The sequence below is a fragment of the Trichechus manatus genome, unplaced genomic scaffold, assembly GCF_000243295.1.
Source record: "Trichechus manatus latirostris isolate Lorelei unplaced genomic scaffold, TriManLat1.0 scaffold00129, whole genome shotgun sequence".
Taxonomy (NCBI): domain Eukaryota; kingdom Metazoa; phylum Chordata; class Mammalia; order Sirenia; family Trichechidae; genus Trichechus; species Trichechus manatus.
The window spans coordinates 7,360,706-7,385,810 of record NW_004444065.1 but is presented as its reverse complement, the minus strand read 5'-3'; positions in this window follow the sequence as shown (position 1 = coordinate 7,385,810).

The following is a 25,105-nucleotide window of genomic DNA, read 5'->3' as shown; positions in this document are numbered from 1 at the left end:
ACATAATCCTAAATTGTATATTTATATTTTAGTGTATTTAGAATATAATACAATATTTTAGGAATTTTTATGCAAAAGTATTGTGCAAAGTGGATTGCAGAATTTCAAACTGTATTCAAAGCAAATCAGTGGCATGTAGTTCAGTATGTGTTAGAAGATGTAACATAAGAAATATCTTGTCAGTCAATAAATATAATAATATAAAAATATTAAAATCTATATAATATGATAATATAAAATCTAAGAAGATCATCATTTAGGACTATTAATATATTGAGCCCTTTAAGTAAAACTTTCATATATATGTATAAATTTATGCCAATATCCCATTCATCTTTATTACTATTCCCATTAATAAAAATGATCTGACAATATAGAAAAAAGGTTAGTATCAAACTTACAAAAGCTATAAAAATGAGAGATGAAGTGAGTTTCATGTCTTGATCCTTTGTAAAAGTCAGTAAACATTTCAACCTCAATTTTTCTGAATAACCAGCTTTGTAAGACATGATGTACTGTGGGCAGATATAGTGGTAATTAATAACTTTCAAAAAAAATTCCCATGCCTTAAAATGCTCACATTCAAATTCTAAGTTTTATTGGAGCTTTATAGACTGCTGACATCTAAGAAACAAAACATTTGCATTGCATATTATAATGTGCTTTTTTGTTTGATTTTTTATAGTTCTGAAATTGAAATGTGATTATAATTGTTTGAAATAGTTGAGGATCTCCTAACACTATTGCGTGCTGATTCTGTTCTTAGTAGTATTTCAATATGGATTATGTTCTTATCTTAAAATACCAAAGCACCAAAAACAAATGAACATTAAAAACAAAACCCAACAACTATGAATCTTTGTTAAGTGAGTATTACAGGGATTTATACCTCCTCTGCCACCTGTTATTATCAGGTGAAATGATGACTGGATAGCAAAAGACGACTATAGCTGTAATCTCATCCTTTTTACCACAGATAATAGATCTTATTGCTACATTCCTTCTTTCTATGAAAACGTGACTAGGATATGGGAGCTTCTATTTGCTCTGTCTTTGTCCTGATACTAGGATGGGTACAGATATAACAATATATCTTGAGAATCCCCAGAGGGTTTTAGATTTTCTTTTCCTTTATTAATAGTCTTTATTTTTTAGAGCAATTTAGGTTTATAGATAAATTGTGCAGAAAGTACAAAGTTCGCATATACCCTGCCCCTACGCTGTCATTTCTCCTATTATGAACATCTTACATTCCTATGGTACATTTGTTACAATTAATAAATCAATACTGAAACATTATTATTAACATCTACATTCCTATGTACATTTGTTACAATTAATAAATCAATATTGAAACATTATTAACTAAACTCCACATTAAGTTTCACGATTTGTTTTGTTCCTATACAAGTGCAGAATGTCATGTATCCACCTTTACAGTATCATATAAAATAGTTTCACTGCTCTAGAAAGGCCCAGTGCTCCACCTATTCTCCCTCTCCACTCCCCTGAATTCCTGGCCACCACTGATATTTTTAGAGTCTCTATAGTTTTGCTCTTATAGAATGTCATGTAGTTGGAATCATACAGACTGGGTTTTTTAGACTGGCTTCTTTCACTTAGCAATATGCACTTAAGGTTTCTTCATGACTTTGTGGCTTGATAGGACATTTCTTTTTATTGCTGAACCACAGTTTGTTTATGCATTCACCAACTGAAGGACAGCTTGGATACTTCCAACTTTTGCCAAGTATGAATAAATCTGCTATAAATATCAGCATGAAGGTTTTTTTGTTTTTTATGTGGATATACGTTTTCATCTCATTTGGCTAAATACCTAGAAGTGCAATTACTGGAACAAATGTTTAGCTTTGTAAAAAACTTCCAGATTGTATTCCAAAGTGGTTGCTGTACTATTTTGAAGGCCACCGTCAATAAATGAGAGTTCCTGTTGCTCCACATTCTTGCTAGCATTTCATGTTGTCAGTGTTTTGGATTTTAGCCATTCTAATAGGTGCATTGTTGTTGTGGTTAGGTGCTGCTATCAAATCAGTTCTGACCCGTAAGTGACCCTATGTACAACAGAAGGAAACGCTGCCTGGTCTTGCGCCATCTTCACAATCTTTGCTATGTTTGAGCCCATTGTTGCAGTAACAGAGTCAATCCACCTCCCTGAGGGTCTTCCTCTTTTTTGCTGACCCTCTACTCTGCCAAAAATGATGTCCTTCTCCAGGGACTGGTCCCTCCTGATGACATGTCCAAGGTACATGAGATGGAGTCTCACCATCCTCACTTCTAAGGAGCATTCTGGCTGTATTTCTTCCAAGACAGATTTTTTTTTTTTGTTCTTCTGGCAGTCCATGGCATATTCAATATCTTTCACCACTACCATAATGTCAATGCATGGTCTTCTTTATTTATTGTCCAGCTTTCCCATGCATATGAGGTGATTGAAAATATCATGGCTTGGGTCAGGTGCCCCTTAGTCCTCAAAGTGACATCTTTGTTTTTTAACACTTTAAAGAGGTCTTTTGCAGCAGATTTATCAATGCAATACTTCCTTTGATTTCTTGACGGCTGCTTCCATGTGTGTTAATTGTGGATCCAAGTAACACGAAATCCTTGACAACCTCAGTGTTTTCTCTGTTTATCATGATGTTGCTTATTGATCCAGGTGTGAGGATTTTTGTTTTCTTTATGTTGAGGTGTAATCCATACTGAGGTTGTAGTCTTTGATATTCATCAGTAAGTGCTTCAAGTCCTCTTCACTTTCAGCAAGCAAGGTTCTGTCATCTGCCTATCACAGGCTGTTAACGAGTCTTTCTCCAATCCTGATGCTACGTTCTTCTTCATGTAATCCAGCTTCTCGGATTATTTGCTCAGCATACAGATTGAATAAGTATGGTGAAAGGATACAACCTTGACTCACACATTTCCTGACTTTAAACCATGCACTATCCCCTTGTTATGTTAGAATGACTGTCTCTTGATTTATGTACAGGTTCCTTATGAGCACAATTAAGTGTTCTGTAATTCCCATTCTCCACAATGTTATCCATAATTTGTTACCATCCACGAAGTCAAATGCCTTTTCATAGTGAATAAAACACAGGTAAACATCTTTCTTGTATTCCCTGCTTTCAGCCAAGATCCATCTAACATCAGCAATGATATCCTTCTTTCCACATCCTCTTCTGAATCTGGCTTGAATTTCTGGCAGTTTCCTGTTGATGTACTGCTGCAACCATTTTTGAGTTGTATTCAGCAATGCTTTAATTGCATGTGATATTAATGATACTGTTTGATAATTTCTACGTTTGTGTTGGTTCATCTTTCTTTGGAATGGGCACAAATATGCATTGCTTCCAGTCGATTGACCAGGTAGCTATCTTCCAAATTTCTTGGCATAGACAAGTGAATACTTTAAGCATTGCAGCTGTTTGCTGAAACATCTCAATTGGTAGTCCATCAATTCCTGGAGCCTTGTTTTTTGCCAATACCTTCAGTGCAGGTTGGACTTCTTTCAGTAACATTGGTTCTTGATCATATGCTACCTCCTGAAATGGTTGAATTGCTTTTGGCACAGTGACTCTGTATATTCCTTCCATCTTCTCTTGATGCTTCCTTCAATGTTCATATCTTGCCCATAGAATCCTTCAATATTGCAACTGGAGACTTGTATTTTTTCTTCAATTCTTTCAGCTTGAGAAATGCCAAGCATGCTCTTCCCTTTTGGTTTTCTAACTCCAGGTCTTTTCATATTTCATTATAATTCTTTACTTTGTCTTCTTGACCTGCCCTTTGATATCTTCTGTTCAGCTCTTTTATGTCATCATTTCTTCCAAAGAGGTGCATAATGGTATTTTATTATTGTTTCGATTTGCAATTCCTTAATGACATGTGATGTTGAACATTTTTTTCATATGTTTTTATGCCATCTGTGTATATTCATAGTGAGGTTTCTGTTCAGATCTTTTTCCCATATTGTAATTGGGTTTTTTTGGTTTATTATTGCTGGGTTTTAAGAGTTCTTTTTAAATTTTGGATACATGTCATTTATCAGATACATTTTTCAAATATTTTCTCACAGTCTGTGGCTTGTCATTTAATTCTCTTAATAATGTCTTTTGCAGAGTAGAAGTTTTTAATTTTAATGAAGTCCAACTTATCATTTTTTTTTACTAAATTATTCTTTTGGTGGTATATCTGAAAAGTCAACGGCAAATCCAAGCTCACCTAGATTTTCTCTTACGTTACCTTCTAGATATTGTATATTTTTGAATCTTACATTAGGTCTATGATCCATTTTGAGCCATTTTTTAATGAGAAGTATAAGCTCTGTGTTAATTTTCTTTCATGTGGATGTCCAGTTACTCCAGTACCATTTGTTGAAAAGACTATCTTTTCTCTATTGAATTCCCTTTGCTCCTTTTTCAAAGATCACTTGACTATATATATGAGTGGGTCTATTTATGGTCTCTCTATTCTGTTTCATTGATCTATTTGTCTGTTCCCTCATCAACACCATACTATCTTGATTGCTGTAGCTTTATTGGAAGACTTCTAGTAGTGTCAGTCCTCTGCTTCTATACTTCTTCAAGATTTTGTTGGTTATCCTGAGTCTTTTGCCTTTCCGTATAAGCTTTAGAATCAATTTGTCAATATGCACAAAATATCTTTCTGGGATTTTGATTGAGATTGTGTTGAATACATAGATCAAGTTGAGAAGAATTGAAATTTTAATAATGTTAAGTCTTCCTATCCATGAACATATGCCATCTATTCATTTATTTAGGTTTTCTTTGATTTCTTTCATCAGAGTTTTGTAGTTTTCCTCCTGTGGATTTTGTACATGTTTTGTTAGATTTTTACCTACGATTTCATTTTTTTTTTTTTTTTGGTGACAATGTTGAGGTTATGTTTTGATATTCAAATTCCATTTGTTCATTTCTGGTATATAGAAGAGCAATTGACTTTTGTATATTAACCTTGAATTCTGCTATGTTGCCATAATGCTTATTAGTTCCAGGAGTTTGTTGTTGATTCTTTGGGATTTTCTACATATTATCTGTGAACAAGGGCAGATTTATCTCTTCCTTCCCAATGTATATACCATTTATTTCCTTTTCTTGTCTAATTGCATTAGATAGGGATACCAGTGTGATGTTGAATAGGAGTGGTAAGAGGGAATATCTTTGTCTTGTCCCTGATCTTCGGGGAAAAGCATATAGTTTCTCATCAGGAAGTATGTTAGCTGTAGGCATTTTGTAGATGTTCTTTACCAAGTTGAGGAAGTTTACTGTATTCTTAATTTGTTGAGAGTTTTTTCTTTTATTTAAATTATGAATGGGCATTGGACTTTGTCAAATATTTTATCTACATCTATTGATATGATCATATGATTTTTCTTCTTTAGTCTGTTGATATGAGAAATTACATTAATTGATTTGCAAATGTTGAACCAGCCTTCCGTGCCTGGGATAAATCCCACTTGGTTGTGGTTTATAATTATTTTTATACATTGTTCAATTCTATTTGCTAATATTTTGTTGAAGATTTTTGTGTGTAGGTTCATGAGAAAAAAGTCTGTAATTTTCTTTCCTAGTAAGGTATTAGGGTAATGCTGGCTTCATAGAATAAGTTGGGAAGTGATCCCTCCTCTTCTATTTTTAAAAGAGTATGAGAAGGATTGGTGGTAATTTTTATGTAAATGTTTGGTATAACTCACCAGTGAAAGCATCTGGGTCATGTGATTTCTGTTTTGGAACGTTATTTATTAATTGTAGATTCAATTTTTTAATAGATACAGGCCTATTCAGATGATCTATTTCTCCTTGTGTGAATTTTGGTAGGTTGTAGCTTTCGATAAACTGGTCCATTTCATCTAAGTTGTCAAATTTGAGGGCATACTGTTATTTACAGTATTCTTTTATTATAGTTTTAATATCCATGGAATCAGTTGTGACGGGCCCTCTTTCATTACTTTTTTTTTTAGTAATTGTCAACAATAAGTATTACTTGATTACTCATAAATTTAAATTATGGTTGCCCTATAATGAGCTCCATTTTTAATAAAATGGCAATTTACATTGGAAAATGGATGTAAATATACGCCATTTTTCTTCATTTTTGCTCAAAAGAAAACTTGAAAGCTTTTGACAGTGGAAACTAATAACTTGAGAATATTCTTTTAGATCAATTATAAACAAAAGGTCTTTTATATTATCTATTATAAACAGCAACTTAACAGGCCTGGATTCAAACTAATAGTGACATATCATTGGAAAGACCTAGATACTATTCTAAAGCAGTTCATAGATATTTTCAAGGAATATTGTGGAGGCAGGAACTGAGCTTCCCTTGACCTTACCCTTCCTCCTACCCAATATGCTAGAGCTAAGAAGTGGTTCTTTTATGAAAGGCCCCAGCTTAGAATGACCACACTCTAGAGTTAAACTGCATTGTAGTTTCAGTACTATTATAATATTTAGTTCAGTACCTCCCTGAGACCTTTAGCCACAGTGTAATGTTTGTTGAAGTCATGGAGGCTGAAGGCAAGATCAGAGAGGGAAAGGAAACACAAAGCTAAGGTGAAAAGAAAAAGGCAAGAATGTGCCTCTGCTTTTTGGTCTCCCTCAAGTCTCTTGATTCTTTTTCTAAATAAGTTTATTTTTGCTTAATTTCACAAATGAGCTCCTTTTTGTTTGATTTTAGTAGACAGTACCAGTGATAAACTCTCCCTGATCAGTTCCCACAGCAGTCAAAAACGAATCTGTTCAAATCTTGTGAATCCATTTTCTCCTTTTCACTTTCCCTTCCAGAGGCCTTAGTTTTGGCTCTCTGTTTTTACCTGGATTATGGCAGCTTCTCCTCTGCTGTCCCTGCCTGCAATCTCACATCCTTCCAATTGAATTTCCACCTTTCCGTCCTCCATACCTCAAACCAATACACTCCCTAAACGATCTCTGCAGTACTATAATTTCTCTGGTACAAATTTTTGTGGTGGCTACTCATTGCCCTCTGCTAAAATTCCAAACAATTCAACATGGTTCAAAATCCCTCCAGGACCTGGCCCCAATCTGCCTCTCCAGCTTCCTCTGACTTGCCGGCATGGTCCCCTTTCCTCCAGTCTGACTAAATTACTCACGTTCTCTGAGTCCATCATGTTCTGAGTCCTCATACATGCTGTTTCCCTAATCAACATCTATTCCTCCTTAAACATTCAGTGCAAAGGCCACCTCATCCTGTAAGCATTCCCTGACCATTCCCCTACTCAGTCTGCTTTTGATGCTCCCCATCGCACCCAAGTACTGCATTTGTACCTCTATGAAAACACTTTCTTATACCAAAAAAAAAAAAATTAAAACCCACTGCCATTGAGTCAATTACCACTCAGGGAGTGCTGGTAGTGCAGCAGTTAAATTGCTTGTCTGCTAACCAAAAGGTCAGCTATTCAAACCCACCAGCTGCTATGTGGAGAAAGTTGTGGCAGTCTATGTCCATAAAGATTTACAGCCTTGGAAACCCTATGCGGCAGTTCTACTCTGTCTATAGGGTCACTATGAGTCACTATGAGTCACTTTCTTATACTTCACTATAATCATTGATTTGCCTGTTTGTTTCCCCCAACTAGAGTATAAACCCACAAATCCATTGCCGTTGAGTAGATGCTGACTCATAGCGACCTGTAGGACAGAGTAGAGCTGTCCCATAGGGCTTCCAGGGAGTGGCTGGTGTATTAGAACTGCGGTTCTTTTGGTTAGCAGCCGAGCTCTTAACTACTGCTCCATCAGGGCTCCCACTAGAGTATAGTCTCCTTGAAAATAGAGATATGTTTTGACTTTGTGTTCCTGTTACCTGTGTATAGCAATAAAAGTTTCCTGAGTGAATGGACTATGTATAAGGTAGAATAAAGTAAGTGTTGTCATCCTTTGTCAGATATTATATGGTCCTGAGTAAAAGCATAGGATCTGGGAAATAGTAAGCCTTGGGTTTGAACTCTGGCTGTGCTATTTACTGAAAGACAAGAAGTTCTATCATTGCTCTGAGCATGAGTTTCCTAATCTGTAAAGTGGACACATATACTTGTACTTCCATAGAGTTATTGAAATGATTACATTAAATGAAAGAATGTAAGTGCCTAGCAAGAGGTCTGACACAGTACGAAATCAGTAACGGTGGTTTTGATCTTCAGTTTCCTGATGACTAATGATGTTGAGCATCTTTTCATGTACTTATTGGCCATTTTTATATCTTCTGTGGGGAAACACTATTCATATCTTTTGTCCATTTTTTAATTGAGCTGTTAGTCTTTTTGTTGTTCAATTTTATGAGTTCTTTATACATTCTGGATATTAAACCCTTATCTGATAAATGGTTTCCAAATATTTCCTCTCATTTTGTAGGCTGCCTCTTCACATTATTGATCATGTCCCTTAATGTACTTTTTTTTTTTTTTTTGATGAAGTCCAGTTTATATATCATTTCTGTTGTTCGTGCATTTGGTGTCATATCTAAAAATTGGTTGTCTAAAAGAAGGTCTTGAAGTTTTACCTCTATGTTTTCTTCTAAAAGTTTTATGCTTTTAGCTCTTATATTTAGGTCATTGATCCATTTGGGGTTAATTTATGTTTATGATGTGAAGTACGGCTCTAGCTTCAGTCTTATACATGTGGAAATCCGTTTGTTCCAGCACCATTTGCTGAAGAGACTATTCCTTCCCCATTGAATAGCTTTGATATTTTTATAAAGAATCAATTGGTCACAATTTCTGGATTTATTTCTGGTTCTCAACTTGATTCCATTTGTCTATCTGGTCATCCTTATACAAGTACTATGCATTTATTATTACTGTGTTTGAACTCACCCAAAGTCACCTCAGAAGATAGGCCTGGAAATCTTCTTCTGAAAGGTCACAGCTCTGAAAACCCTATGGAGCAGTGCTACTCTGCACAGAGGGGGTACCCATGAGTTGAAATCAACCTGACAACAGCTAACAACAACAACAAAAGTTTTGTAGTACATTTTAAAGTGTGAGTCTACCTACTTTGTTCTTTCTATCAGAACTGTTTTGGCTATTCAAGGTCTTTTGCAATTTCTTATGAATTTAAAGATCAACTTTCCTATCAGGGTAATGAAGTCTCCATAAAATGAGTTAGGCAGTGTTCTATCCTCTTCCAATTTTTGGAAGAGTTTGTGCAGAATTTGTGTGAATTCTTCTTTAAATATTTGGTAGAATTCACCAGTTATGCCATCTGGTCCTGGACTTTCTTTTGTTTGGATGTTTTGTATTATTGTTTTAATCTCTTCCCTGGTTATAGGTGTGTTAAGATTTCTATTTTTTCTGGAGTCAGTTTAGGTAATTTATATGTTTTTAAAAATTTATCTAATTTAGCTAAGTTATCTAGTTTGTTGTCACATAATTGTTCATGGTATTATCTTATAATCCTTTTTTACTTCTGCAAGGTCAGTAGTAATGTTGCCACTTTCATTTCTGATTTTAGTTACTAATGTCTTCTCTCTCTATTTTTTTTTTTTTTTTTGGCAAGTGTAGTGAAGATTTGCCAATTTTGTTGATCTTTAGAAAGAAAAGCAATTCTTGGTTTTGCTTATACTCTCAAGTGTTTTTCTATTCTTTATTTCATTTATTTCTGCTCTCATCTTTATTATTTCCTTCCTTCTGGTTGCTTGGGCTTTGTTTGCTCTTTCATTCCTACTTTCCCAAGGTGTAAAGCTAGGTTATTGATTTAGGCTCTTTATTCTCTCTTAAGGTAGGTGTTTATAGCTATAAACTTCCCTCTGAGTACTGCCTTCACTGTACCCACAGGTTTTGTTATGTTGTGCTTTCATTTTCAATGGTCTCTAAGTATTTTCTGATTTCCCTTATGATTTCTTCTTGACCCATTTGTTGTTTAATAGTATGGTTTAATAATATATTGTTTTATTCCCACATTTTTGTGGAATTTCCAATTTGCCTTCTCTGATTGATTTCTGGTGTTATTCCAGTAAGGTTGAAGAAAATACACTGCATGATTTTGATCTTTATAAATTTATTGAGCTTGTTTTGTGAGCTAACATATGGTCTATCCTGGAGAATTATCCCTGTGCAATGGAGAAGAATTTATATCCTGCTGTAGTTGAGTGAAGTGTTCTACAAATGTGTGTTAGGATTAGTTGCATTATAGTGTCATTCACATCCACCATTTCCTTCTTTCCAAATTTACTCAAGTATTCTTTTGATTAATGTTAGCATGGTATGTCTTTTTCTATATCTTTACTTTTAATCTATCTCTGTCTTTATATTTAAAGTGTGTTTCATGTAGACAACCTATAGTTGGGCTTTGTTTTTTCACTGACAGTCTGATAGTCTCTGCCTTTTAATTTGTATATTTAGACCATTCATATTTAAAGTGACTACTGATATAAATTAATTAACATCTACCATATTTGTAACTGTTTTCTATTCATTGCTCTTGTTCTTTGTTCCTTTTTTTGTCTTTCCTTCCCACCCCCTGGTTTTAATTAGGCATTTTATATGATTCCATTTTCTTAGATTTTTGAAAATAGTTTCAGTTCTCCACTATACTCTAGAATGTGGGATAAGGCTAAACTTCATAAGCATGTTTTCAGGATCCATCTATTGCTTTGCATAATCTTTGAAAAATTATTTTAATCTTTCTGAGCCACTTAAACTCTCCAAGTCACATAGTCAGATTTACATTATGAAAAGATCAGTCTTATAGCTGTGGGGAATGGACTTCAGGAGACTAGGATGGCAGCTAAGGAAGCAAGGTTATTTAAAAAAAAATTAAGATTTTTTAAAAGTTAAATTAAGTTTAAAATTTATTTAACTTTTTATTTTGGAATAATGTCAGATGTACAGAAAAGTTGTAAAGACAGTACAGATAGTCACCTACATACTCTTCAACTGGTTCCCCAGGTGAAGTTTTTTACTAATATCTTTTCTCTGTTCCAGGATCCAATTCAGGATATCAAATTTTATTTAATTGGGTTTTTAAATGTTCTTTTTTAATTTTTTTCTATATTCCAGACTAAAGATTATGGTAGCCTGGACTAGGGTAGTAGCAGTGAAGATGAAAGTAAGTAAATAAGTATGAAGCATATTTTGAAGTTAGGAACGACAAGGTTAGGTCACTGCATAGCTATAGGTAACGAAGCAAAGGGAAGAATCAAGGATGTAAGTTCTAGCTTAAAGAACTAACTGCATGGATGGCGGTGACTTTTACTGAGACAGTAAGATTGGAGGGTGGGAAGGGACTATGTTTAAAAGGGGAATCATGAGTTTCATTTTAGACTAGTTAAGATATTGGAACTAGCAATAATGTACATAAAACATTTAGATCAATGTCTGCTACATAGTTAAGTGTTCAATAAATGAAAGGCACTATGAGGTGGTCATTATATCATCAGGAATATGCTACATGTTGCAAAGAAACTTTTTGTGACGGTTCCAGCAAGAGAGGCATTCCTGTTTGGTTCCCCACTTTTTCTCTGCAGAGTGTTTTCGAAGACCTATCCAATTGGAGTGTAAGCTGAAGATGCCAGGCATTGTTTGTGGTGGCTCAGTGGTTAAGTGTTCAGCTGCTAACCAAGAGGTTGGCAATTTGAACTCATGAGCCATTCCTTGGAAACACTACAGGGCAGTTCTACTCTGTCGTATAGGGTCACTATGAGTCAGAATCAGCTCAACAGTAATGAGCTTTTTTGTTTGTTTTCTACAGACGGATATGCTTGTGACATTTCTATTCTTTTATATTCTGAGTTGGGGTCCCAAATAGGGACCCTATGGTACAAGGGGACCTACTGCAACACATCAAGTTTAGAGGATTCTATATAATTTGGGCAAAGTCATAGGGGTAAAAAAATGGCATAAAATGTAAAGAAAATGGAAGAGGTTCAGTGAGTTAGAGGGAATGGTTAAAAATGGGATTAGTGAGGCAAATTGGAACCACAGTGAAAAGGGCTTAAATGTTTACTAAGGAGTTTGAAATTTGTCCCCACTGAAATGAGATTTTATAATTTTATAATGTCAAGTTCTTTATCAGTGGGAAAAATGCACAAAGGTAATAATGGAATTCTAATGTAAAAAATCCAGCCTTCAACTTCTGGGCAACACAGTGCTATAGACAGAAGCACCACACTATCCCTCCACAGCAAACATCTGAAAAACTAAGTCAAACAGAGACAAACGTCAATCCTGAAACCCTAAGCATCAAATGAAGAGATAAAGAACTCAGCCAAGCACAGAATGGAATAAGAAACTGACAAAGAATAGAGAGCAAGGAGAGATATATGCAGAGGTCCCCTATCAGCTAATGCAACACAGATCCCCCATATTGGACTCCTGTCAGAGATTGGAAAACAGGGAGTACAGGAAAGCAGCTTCACAGAACTTCCAGCAGGAGACAACAACTGGTAACCAGTGATATACGCTTTCCCATCTCCCACCCTTCTTCACAATTACTCGGCCTCTTCTGCTTCTTGCAGCCACAGTCTCTTGGCCGGAAAGAATTGGCTTCACCCTGGTGCCACTTGGATTCCACCCGCCCACACTGGCTGGCTCCATGAGTGCCATTTGTTGGTTGCTGGTGTTGCTTTTCTCCACTTCTTTCGGTTTCTTCCATACCTCTTACCACCTCCCCCTCCTTTCCCTCAAATACCCGGCACTGTGTGCCAGCTTTGCTTCTTCCTGAAAGGCTGTGAAATGCTGCTTCACTGTGGAACTGCTTCCCGGCCCGTGCCGCCATGCTGGTGGGATACACGGGGTTTTTTGTTTTTTTCTTTTGGTATGTTTGTTTGTTTTCTTTTTCTTTCCTCGGCTTGGGAGCCCCTTCTAGCCAGGCAGAGCTGCACAGCTTGGGAGCTACTCCCTCAGACTGCGCTGCTGCGAAGTGGGATCCCTGGGGGCATTTATTTTTTCTTGTTTTTTTGTTTGTTTTTCTCTCTTTTTCCCTTTTTGTCATTCTTCATTTCTCAGTTTCTCATCTATCTATACTTACCTACACTTCCTGTCTCCTGAATACCTGGCGTGGTGTGACACCTCCACCCTTTCTAGCTAGGCTGTACTTCATGGCCTGGGTGCCACTTCTCCAGTCCTCACAGTTGCAATGGTGGGATGCCTGGGGGCTTCGTTATTCTTTTTTTTTCCTTCTAATTTTTACTTATTCATTTTTTTCTTTTACCTTTTTTCTTTTTCTCCATTTCTCAGTCTCTCGTCTCTCCATTCCAACAGCAAACTCCCTTGGCACTCTTCTTTGTTGCTTCTTTGTTTCTTTGTAAGTTTTTGGCTCCTGTTTCTCTCTCCTCTCTCTCCTATTTCCCATATCCATCTAAGCACCATACATCACAATCCCCCCTTATTCTTGCATACATTTACCATGTGTTGAGCATCACATCCCCAAGCAGCACAGGCATGGCCTCCCAAAACCTGCCCTGCACTGATTCCTGGCCTGCCCTGTCGGCCCTAGTATGTGCCACAAACAACCCATCCCAGCTACTCTTCTTCAGCTGGACCTGCCCTGCTATACCATACCTAAGCGACTGACCCTGTCTATTGGAGAAGGAGGTGAAAAGTATCATGTCCACAGAAGAGCAAACAACAAAGAATGCACAGCCCACTTGCTCAGACATAATCAAATAAATTAAAAAAGCAGGACAAAACAAACAAATCTACACTCAATAAATGAGGAAAATAAGTAATAAATGTCCCAAAGACAGCAGACAATATCAATACATATAAAAAAAAGGACAAGATGGTTCCAGTAGGTATTCAAAATAAAACACCAGATGACTTCCCGGTAGAAGGAAAGGCACTACAACTATGTGATAGAGAGTTAAAATCTCCAATATTCAGAGCTATCCAAGAGTTGAAGTAAAAAGCAGCCAAAAATTAGGAAAAAATAGACAAATTCATGGAAACGGCAGACAAATTCATGGAAAATATGGACAAAAAATGGAAGAATTCAGGAAAATAATACAGGAAAAAAGTGCCAAAATAAATTCACAACTAGAAATCATACAAAAAAAAAATTAGAAATCCAATACATAAACAACAAGATTTCAGAAATGGACAGCGTCATAGAAGAGCTGAGGAGCAGGTTTGAAACTATGTAAGACAGGATCAGCAAAATTGAAGACAAACACTTGCATACAACACTGTTTTAGGAAAAAGCAGAAAAAAGAATGAAGAAAAGTTAAGAAACACTGAGAATTATGTGGGATACAATCAAAAGCAAATATTTTCAAGTGATTGGAGTTCCAGAACAGGGGGAGAAAACAGAAAACACAGAGAGGATCACTGAAGAACTGCTGACAGAAAACTTCCCCAATATCATGAACGATGAAAACCTGACCAAACAAGAAGCTCAATGAACCCCATATAGGATAGACCCCAAAAGAAAATCACCCGAGCATATCATAATCACTCTCCCTAAAACCAAAGACGAAGAATCCTGAGAGCAGCTTGAGAAAAACAAAAAATCACATACAGAGGAGAAACAATAAGACTAAGCTCAGATTATCTGGCAGAAACCATGTAGGCAAGAAGGCAATGGGATGACATATATAAAACTTTGAAAGGAAAAAATTACCAGCCAAGAGTAGTATATCCTGCAAAACTCTCGTTCAAATATGATGGTGAAATTAGGTCATTTCCAAATAAACAGAAATTAAGGGACTACGTAAAAACCAAACCAAATTTACAAGAATTATTGAAGGGAGCCCTTAAATCTGCCAGCAAACATCATCACACCACAGGCTGAATCTAGGATGCAGGATCATACTAGCCAGACACCAACCTAGGAAATGAACTCTCAAGGACTATCAAAAACCAAAAGAACTACAACACGGAACAGAGAGATTAATCTGTAAATGACAACAACATCAGAACAATAAAAGGGAATAAACGGTGTAGGTGTAGAACTTTCTAATGGAGAGGAAGGCAAGGTGATACCAAGTAATAATAGACTGATTCAAACATAGGAAGATAAGGGTAAATTTCAAGGTAACCACAAATAAAGTTAACAGACCTACCCATTAAATGAAGAAAAACATAAAGTCTCAGTAAAAACAAAACCTATAAAGATAAATGAAAAAAAAAAATCCACAATCAAAAGGAATTCAGCACAGAAGAGTAAAAGGAACAAAGAAAACATCAATACCACACAAAAAGTACTACAAAATGACAGCAATAAACTCTCACCTATCAATAATTACACTGAATATAAATTGCCTAAATGCACCCATAGATAGAGAGTGAGAGAATGGATACAAGAACAGGATTCCTCAATATGCCGTCTACGAGAGACACTCCTTAGAAACAAAGCTGTAAATTTATTAAAAATCAAAGCATGGAAAAAAATACATCAAGCAAACAGCTACCAAAAAAAAGAGCAGGAGTGGCAATACTAATCTCAGATAAAATAGACTTTGAAACGAAATTCCCATAAAAGACAAAGAAGGATACCATATAATGATTAAGAGGAAGATCCATCATGAAGACATAACTATAATAAACATCTACTCACCCAATGACAGGGCTCCAAAATACATAAAACAAACTGTGTAACAACACTGAAAAGAGAAATTGACAGTTCCACAATAATAGCAGGAGACTTCAAAACACCATTCCTGGTGAAGGACAGAACATCTAGAAGGAAACTCAACAAAGATTCAGATGACCTAAAGGGCATAATCAGCAAACTTGACCTCATAGACATATATAGAACACTCCACCCAACAGCTACAAAGTACATATTGTTTTCCAAAGAACCTGGAACATTCTTCAGAATAGACAAAATCTTGGGCCACAGGGTAACCCTCAGCAAGATAAAAAACACTGAGATAATACAAAATATCTTCTCTGACCACAATGCCAGCAAGGCAGAAATTAACGACAGGAAGAGCAAGGAAAAAAATAATCAATTACATGGCAACTGAATAACACCCTGCTTACAAACCACTGGGTAATAGAAGAAATCAGAGATGGAATAAAAAAATTCTTAGAATCAAATGAGAATGAAAACCCATCATACCAAAACCTTTGGGAAACAACAAAGGAAGTCCTCAGAGGACAATTTATAGCAATGGATTCACATATCAAAAAAGAAGCAAGGGACAAAATCAAAACATTAACTACACACCTCGAACAAATAGAAAAGGAACATATGAAAAAGCCCCCAGCCACCAGAAGAAAGGAAATAATACAGATCAGAGCAGAAATAAATGAAATAGAGAATAGAAACACAATAGAAAGAATCAACAAAACCAAAAGTTGGTTCTTTCAAAGGATTGACAAAATCGACAAACCACCGGCCAGACTGACAAAAGAAAAACAGGATAGGATGCAAATAACCCAAATAAGAAATGAAATGGGGACATTACAACAAACCCAACTGATATAAAAAGGATCATAACAGAGAATTATAAAAAAATATACTCCAACAAATTTGAAAACCTAGAGGAAATGGATAAATTTTTAGAATCACACTACCTACCCAAAATAACACAAAGTGATGCTGAAAATCTGAACAAACTCATAACAAGTGAAGAGATTTAAAAGGTAATAATAAAAAAAAACTCCCAACAAAAAATAGCCCCGGCCCAGATGGCTTCACTGTGAATTCTACCAAACATTTGGAGAAAAGCTTATACCGGTACTACTCAAATTATTTCAGAACTTAGAAAAGGAAGACACACTTCCAAATTCATTCTATGAAGCCAACATTACCCTGATACCAAAACCAGGCAAAGACGTCACTAAAAAAGAAAACTACTGACCAGTGTCTGTCATGAATATAGATGCAAAAATTCTGAGCAAAATTCTAGCCAACAGAATTCAGCATCATATCAAAAAAATAATATACCACAACCGAGTACGATTCATACCAGGTATGCAAGGATGGTTTAATATTGGAAAAACAATCTATGTAATCCACCACATAAATAAAAGGAAAGAAAAGAATCACATGATCATCTCAATTGACACACAAAAGGCGTTTGACAAAGACCAACACCAATTCCTGTTAAAAATTCTCAATAAAATAGGTATAGAAGGGAAATTCCGCAACATAAAAAAGGGCATCTATGCAAAACCAATGGCTAACGTCATTCTTAATGGAGACAGGCTGAAAACATTCCCTTGGAGAACAGAACAGGAGTGATCCTTTATCACCACTCCTATTTAACACTGTGCTGGAAGTCTTAGCTAGAGCAATAAGGCAAGAAAAAGAAATAAAGGGCATCCAAATTGGTAATGAAGAAGTTAAACTGTCCCTATTTCAAGATGATATGATAGTATACATAGAAAACCCAAAAGACTACACAAGAAAACTACTGGAACTAATAGAAAGATTCAGCAGAGTAACAGGATACAAGATAAACATACAAAACTCAGTTGGATTTCTGTACACCAATTAGGAGAATGAGGAAAAGGAAATTAGGAAAACACTACCATTTATAATAGCCCCTAAAACAATAAAATACTTAGGAATGAGTCTAACCAGTGATGTACAAGACCTATACAAAGAAACCTACAAAACACTACTGCAAGGAACCAAAAGAGCTCTACATAAATGGAAAAACATACCATACTCATGGATAGGTAGACTCAACATTGTGAAAATGACAATTCTACCCAAAATAATTTACAAATACAATGCAATCGTGATCCAAACACCAACCACAGTTTTTAAAGAAATGGAAAAACTAATCATTAACTTTATATGGAAAGGGAAGAAGCCCCAGATAAGTAAAGCTCTACTGAAGAAGAATAAAGTAGGAGGACTCACACTATCTGACCTCAGAACCTACTATGCTGCTACGGTAGTCAAAACAACTTGGTACTGGTACAATGAGAGATACATTGACCAATGGAATGGAATTGAGAACCCAGATGTAAATCCATCCACCTACAGTCAACTGATCTTTGACAACCATCCAAAGTCCATCAAATGGGGAACAGTTTTTTTAACAAATGGTGCTGGCAAAACTGGATGTCCATCTGAAAAAAATGAAACAGGACCTATACCTCACACCGTACACAGAAACTAATTTAAAATGGATTAAAGACCTAAGTATAAAGCTAAAAAAAAAAAAAAAAACTATAAAGTTCATAGAAGGAAAAATAGGATCAATCCTAAAGGCCCTAATACATCGGCATTAACAGGATACAAACCATAACCAACAACACACAAAGTTCAGAAGATAAGCTAGATAACTGGAATGTTGTCAAAATTAAACACTTATCAAAAGACTTCACCAAAAGAGTAAAAAAGAGAATCTACAGACTGGGAAAACATTTTTGGACATTGCACGTCAGACAAAGCTCTAATCTCTAAAATCTGCAAGAAAATCCAACACCTCTATGACAAAAAGACATATCATCCAATTAAAAAATGGTCAAAGGAAATGAACAGATACTTCACCAAAGAAGACATTCTAGCAGCCAACAGACACATGAGGAAATGCTCGCAATCACTAGCCATTAGAGAAATGCAAATTAAAACCACAGCGAGATACCATCTCACCCCAGCATTACTGGCACGAATCAAAAAACAATAGAAATAACAATTGTTGGAGAGTCTGTGGGGGATTGGAACTCTTATGCAGTGCTGGCGAGAATGCAAAATGATACAACCATTTTGGAAAATGATATGGCGCTTTCTTTGAAAGCTAGAAATGGAAATACCATACGATCCAGCAATCCCACTCCTAGGAATATATCCTAGAGAAATTAGAGTTGTCACTGGAATAGACATATGCATACCTATGTTCATTGCAGTATTGTTCACAATAGCAGAACGATGGAAACAACCTAGATGCCCATCAACAGATGAATGGATAAACAAACTATGGTACATACACACAATGGAGTATTATGCAAGGATAAAGAACAATGCTGAATCTGTGAAGCATCTCATACCATGGATGAAACTGGAAGACATTATGCTGAGTGAAATAAGTCAATCACAAAAGGACAAATATTGTATGAGACCACTACTGTAAAAACTCATGAAAATGTTTACACGCAAAAAAGAAACAAATTTTGTTGGTTATGAGGAATGGGAGGGGTGGGGGGGGAATTACTAAATAGACGATAAGTGGCAACTTTGGTGAAAGGTAAGACAGTACATAATACTGGGGAAGCCAGCACAACTTGTACAAGGAAATGTCATGGAAACTCCATAGACACATCCAAACTCTCTGAGGGACTGAACTGCTGGGTGGAGGGCTGTGGGGACCATGGTCTCCGTGAACATCTATCTCGACTGGCATAACACAGTTTATAAAGACAATGTTCTACATTCTAAATTGGTGAGTAGCATCTGGGGTCTTAAAAGCCTGTGAGCAGCCCTCTAAGATACTCCACTGGTGTCACTCCTTTGGGAACAAGGGAGAATGAAGAAAACAAGATACAAGGGAAAGATTACTCAAAAGGACTAATGGACCGCAACTACCACGCCCTCTACCAGACGAAGTCCAGTACAACTGGATGGTGCCCAGCTACCACCACTGACTGCTCTGACAGGGATTACAACAGACGGTCCCGTACAGAGCTGGAGAAAAATATAGAACAAAATTGTAACTCACAAAAATGACCAGACTTACTGGCCTGACAGAGTCTGGATAAACCCCAAGAGTGTGGCCCCCAGATACCCTTTTAGCTCAGTAATGAAGTCACTCCCGAGGTTCACCTTTCAGCCAACAATTAGATAGGCCCACAAAACAAAACGAGATTAATGGGGCATGACAGTCCAGGGACAAGGGCTAGAAGGAAGAAGGGGACAGGAAAGCTGGTAATAAGGCACCCAAGGTTGAGAAGGGACAGTGTTGACCAGTCATTGGGTTGTTAACCATTGTCATAAAATAATACGTGTACTATCTGTTTAATGAGAAACTATTTGTTCTGCAAACCTTCATCTACAGTACAATAAAAAAAGTCCATATGAACAACATAGCTTCCTATGTTCAATCCATTCCTAACTAGAGTATTCAGAACAGTAAAAATGGGTATCTTGAGGATGAAAAATGTTGAATTTAGCAAAAAGATTCATTGCTGTTTTGATTAAAAAAATACTAGATTCCTATACTGAAAAGGCCTTGGGATATTGTAAAGGTACAATTATGATGTGAGTTACCTCCTGTGTTCATTTTAAACCATTCCTTTCAAGGTAGAGAATGAAAAGACTAAGGTGCCAAAAATGAGGGGTTCCCCTTAATTTCCTTTCCGGGATGGTAAAATATTTTAGATCCAGCCACATGTTTTATCCAGAGCAAAATAATAGAAAGTAATTCTGGCTGAACTAAAAAGAAAGTGGAGCATTTGTAGGGTAGAGAAGGACAGCAAGTATTCACAATCCTATGGGATACTTTCTTTGGGGTCTCCACAGTCAAATGACCCAGACTACCTGATTTTACAAGTGTCAGCAAGTTTCTAGCTTTTATGCCAATGATAAGCTATTCTGACTGTAGTTGTGTAGCTTATATTTACTCTTTTGGTAAGCTTATTCTACAAGTGCCTTAAACATCAGGGTGAATTTAATGTGCTCCTGCTCGTGTAAACAGGAAATGAACTATATACACATTAATGTATTAATGATTAAGAGTTAATTGTATCACCCATGAGATGGAGGATGGGTGCATTTAAATTGGTAGAAAGAAGTCAAACAAATGAGCAAAAATCTTTCATAATTATGAACAATCTTTCATAGTTTTTTCGAATTTTCCCTGAACTAGTGTTACGGGATATTTCTACATATTACCTAGAATTCTTTAACTGTGTGAAAAGAATTCACGGCTCCTGAGACTCAGATTCTTCCATATACTGTTGGTGAGTGGCACAGAAAATACTGGAGCTGAATTCACTTTTCACTTACCCCTCTGTTTATTATCTTTTGTTAAATTTTTCCTCTTTTGTGGGGCCTTATGCATATACATGCATTATATATATAAACACACATATATGTGTATATATGTATATTTACATACTTAATTTGTTAGACATGCTAAGTAGTAGAAAATAATAAATAAGGTTTAAAACATTCACCAACTAGTGAATGTTATTAAGCAAATGAAATGTTTTCGTTCAGGACTAGTGTGCCAGAATCCAAGCCATGAATCCCATTAGGAGATTTTGTCCTTTAACTGCAGCCCCTTGGACAGACAAAATGCCACTAAGATTGGCTTCACATAGATAAGTGAAGGATGAGAGTGTGGATGTTTAAAAACATTCTCACTTTTCCTCACTGACAGGGTAATTTAATTTTGCTGGTGTTATTTGAAATAACAGTCTCAACTCTTTGCTTTGCTTTCTCTTTGTAGATGCAGCCACAGTGCTGAGTGGAGTATCTATTCATTTCATAGTTTAAAAATTTTTAGAATAGGAACAGAAGGAAAATCTTCAATTAAGTATGTGCCATGTTAAAATATCTTTGGAAGTTCTCTGGATAAGCTTCTATAGGCTTCTTCCTTAAAGAGAGGTGATTTTTAAGGACTTAATTCGAATAACTTTTATTTTCTATTTGTGACACTACTGTCTGCTTTTTCTCAGTTAAACTGGTCCTGTTTCTGCACCAGTAATTTTCCCCTAATTTTATATTTTCTTCTTTTGAATGAAGGATTTAATTCCAACACTTTAAATTTTAAATCTGCTATAAAATAGGCAACAAGGGGGCAATAATTTTATGAATATAATGATGCCTCTTAAATGATGTTTCAAAGGTACCTTTCAGGGGTGTTCTAGGAATGATTCAAAGCTACTTATCAATTAGTTGGCCGGGTTGTTGTTTTTGTTGTTAGGTCTCATCAAGTCTAATGCAACTCATAGTGACCCCACGCACAACAGAATTAAACACTGCCCAGTACTGTTCCATAGCTACCACGTTGCTATGTTTGAGCTCATTCTTGTAGCCACTGTGTCAGTCCATTTTGTTGAGGGTATTTTTCACTGACTCTCTACTTTACCAAGCATGATATCCTTCTCCAGGGACTGGTCCCTCCTGATAACATGGCCAAAGTAAGCAAGACGAAGTCTCGACATCCTCGCTTCTAAGGAGAATTCTGGCTGTACTTCTTCCAAGACAGATTTGTTCATTCTGGCAGTCCAGGGTATACTCAATATTCTTTGCCAACACCATAATTCAAAGACAGCAATTCTTCTTTGGTTTTCCTTATGCATGCGTATGAGGCGGTTGAAAAGCCCATGTCTTACGTCAGGTGCACCTAAGTCCACCTTATGGTAGCATATTATCTCAATGCAATACACCATTTGATTTCTTGACTGCTGCTTCCACGGGCATCGATTGTGGATGCAAGTAAAATGAAATCCTTGACAACTTCAATATTTTCTCCTTTTATCATGATGTTGCTTATTGGTCCAGTTTTAAGGATTTTGATTTCTTTATGTTGAGGTGTAATCCATACTGAAGGCTGTGGTCTTTGATCTTCATCAGTAAGTGCTTCAACTTCTCTTCACTTTCAGCAAGCAAGGGTGTGTCATCTGCATAATGTAGGTTGTTAATGAGTCTTCCTCCAATACTAATGTTCCATTCTTCTTCATACAGTCCAGCTTCTCAGATTATTGCTTAGCATACAGATTGAATAGGTATGGTGAAAGGATACAATGCTGACATGCACCTTTTCTGACTTTAAACCACACAGTATTCCCTTGTTCTGTTCGAATGACTGTCTCTTGATCTAGGTACAGGTTCCTCATAAGCCCAATTAAGTGTTCTGGAATTCCCATTCTTCACAATGTTATCCATAATTTGTTAAGATCCACACAGTCGAATGCCTTTTCATAGTTAATAAAACACAGGTAAATATCTCTCTGGTATTCTCTGTTTTCAGCCAGGAACTATCTGACATCAGAAATGATATACTCTGGTTCCACATCTTCTTCTGAATCTGGCTTGAATTTCTGTGAGTTCTCTGTCGATGTATTGCTGCAACTGCTTTTAAATGATGTTCAGCAAAATTTTACTTGTGTGTGATATTAATGATATTAATAATTTTCATATTCTGTTGAATCACCTTTCTTTGGAATAGGCATAAATATGTATCTCTTCTAGTCGGTTGGCAAGGTAGCTGTCTTCCAAATTTCTTGGCAAAGATGAGTGAGCACTTCCAGCACTGTCTCCATTTGTTGAAACATTTCGATCAGTATTCCATCAATTTGTGGAACCTTGTTTTTCGCCAACACCTTCAGCACAGCTTGAACTCTTCTTTCACTACCATCGGTTCTTGATCACATGCTACTTCCTGAAATGGCTGAACACTGACCAATTCTTTTTGGTACAGTGGCTCTGTGTATTCCTTCCATCTTCTTTTAATGCTTCCTGTGTTGTTTAATATTTTCGCCATAGAATCCTTTGATATTGCAATTCAAGGCTTGAATTTTTTCTTCAGTTCTTTTAGCTTGAGAAATGCCGAGTATGTTCTTCCCTCTTGGTTTTCTGACTCCAGGTCTCTGCAAATGTCATTATAATACTTTACTTTGTCTTCTCAAGTTGCCCTTTGAAATCTTCTGATCAGCTCTCTTACTTCATCATTTCTTCGTTTGCTTTAGCTACTCTATGTTCAAAAGCAAGTTTCAGAGTCTCTTCAGGCACTCATTTTGGTGTTTTCTTTCTTTCTTGTCTTTTTAATGACCTCTTGCTTTCTTCATATATGATGTCCTTGATGTCATTCCACAACTCATCTGGTCTTTGATCATTAGTGTTTGTCTTAGGCTGGGTTCTCTAGAGAAGCAAAACTAGTAAAGTGTATAAATATATTTATATAGAGAGATTTATATCAAGGAAATGTCTCACGTAGTTGTAGAGGCTTAAACGTCCCAAGTCCATACTGAAGGCTGTAGTATTTGATCTTCATCAGTAAGTGCTTCAAGTCCTCTTCACTTTTAGCAAGCAAGGTTGTGTCATCTGCATAATGCAGGTTATTAATGAGTCTTCTGCCAATCCTAATACCCTGTTCTTCTTCATATAGTCCAACTTCTCGGATTATTTGCTCAGCATACAGGTTGAGTAAGTATGGTGAAAGAATAAAACTGACGTACACCTTTTCTGACTTTAAACCACAGAGTATACACTTCTCCTGTTCAAACAACTACCTCTTGGTCTATGTATACATTCTGCATGAGCACAGTAAGTGTTCTTGAATTGCCACTCTTTGCAATGTTATCCATAATTTGTTATGATCCACACAGTTGAATGCTTTTGCACAGTCAATAAAACACAGGTAAACATCTTTCTAAGGAACCTTGGTAGAGTGGGTAAGAGCTCAGCTGCTAACCAAAACATCAGCAGTTGGAATCCACCAGCTGCTCCTTGGAAACCCTATGGGGCAGTTCTACTCTGGCCTATAGGTTTGCCATGTGTTGGATTCGACTCGACAGCAGTGGGTTTAGTTTTGGTGGGGTTAAACATCTTTCTGGTACTCTTTGCTTTCAGCCAAGATCCATCTGGTATCAGCAATGATATCCCTTGTTCTATGTCCTCTTCTGAGTTTGGCTTGAAGTATTGCATTAACAGGAATATCCATGAAAAATCATATTTACGTTATTGTAAAGTATTAAACACTATCGGTGAAAACAAAACATGCAACGGGAATTAAGAAAAGGTTAAATTACTGTCTGCCAGAGAATCATGTCTAATCTGACATATTCACCACCAGGATTAGCTGTGAGCAAAAAACTTCTGAAAAACTGGAGACCATAGAAGCCATCATACCTCTGCATCCTGCCCATACTTCATTTCTGTTTCAGTCTGCATTAGCTCAAATCAACCATTAAGTGCACAGGATAGCAAAGTATGGAAATTATTTGAAGGAAAAAATTAACTACAATTCTGCACTTAAAAGTCCTTAGCTGGAGAATCACTTGATGATACAGTTATAATTATTCAAACTATTGCAATTTTTTTTAAAAGGCTCTGGATTTGGAAATTTGCTGACATGTTCCAACAACTGCATCTGAAATCATTAAACACTTGTTTTGAAATAAAAAAAGAATCTCATATCATCATGGTTTAAAACATTCATCTAAGTATTTTTTTTATTATGGAAATAAACTCTGGCTCCTGGAATTTGG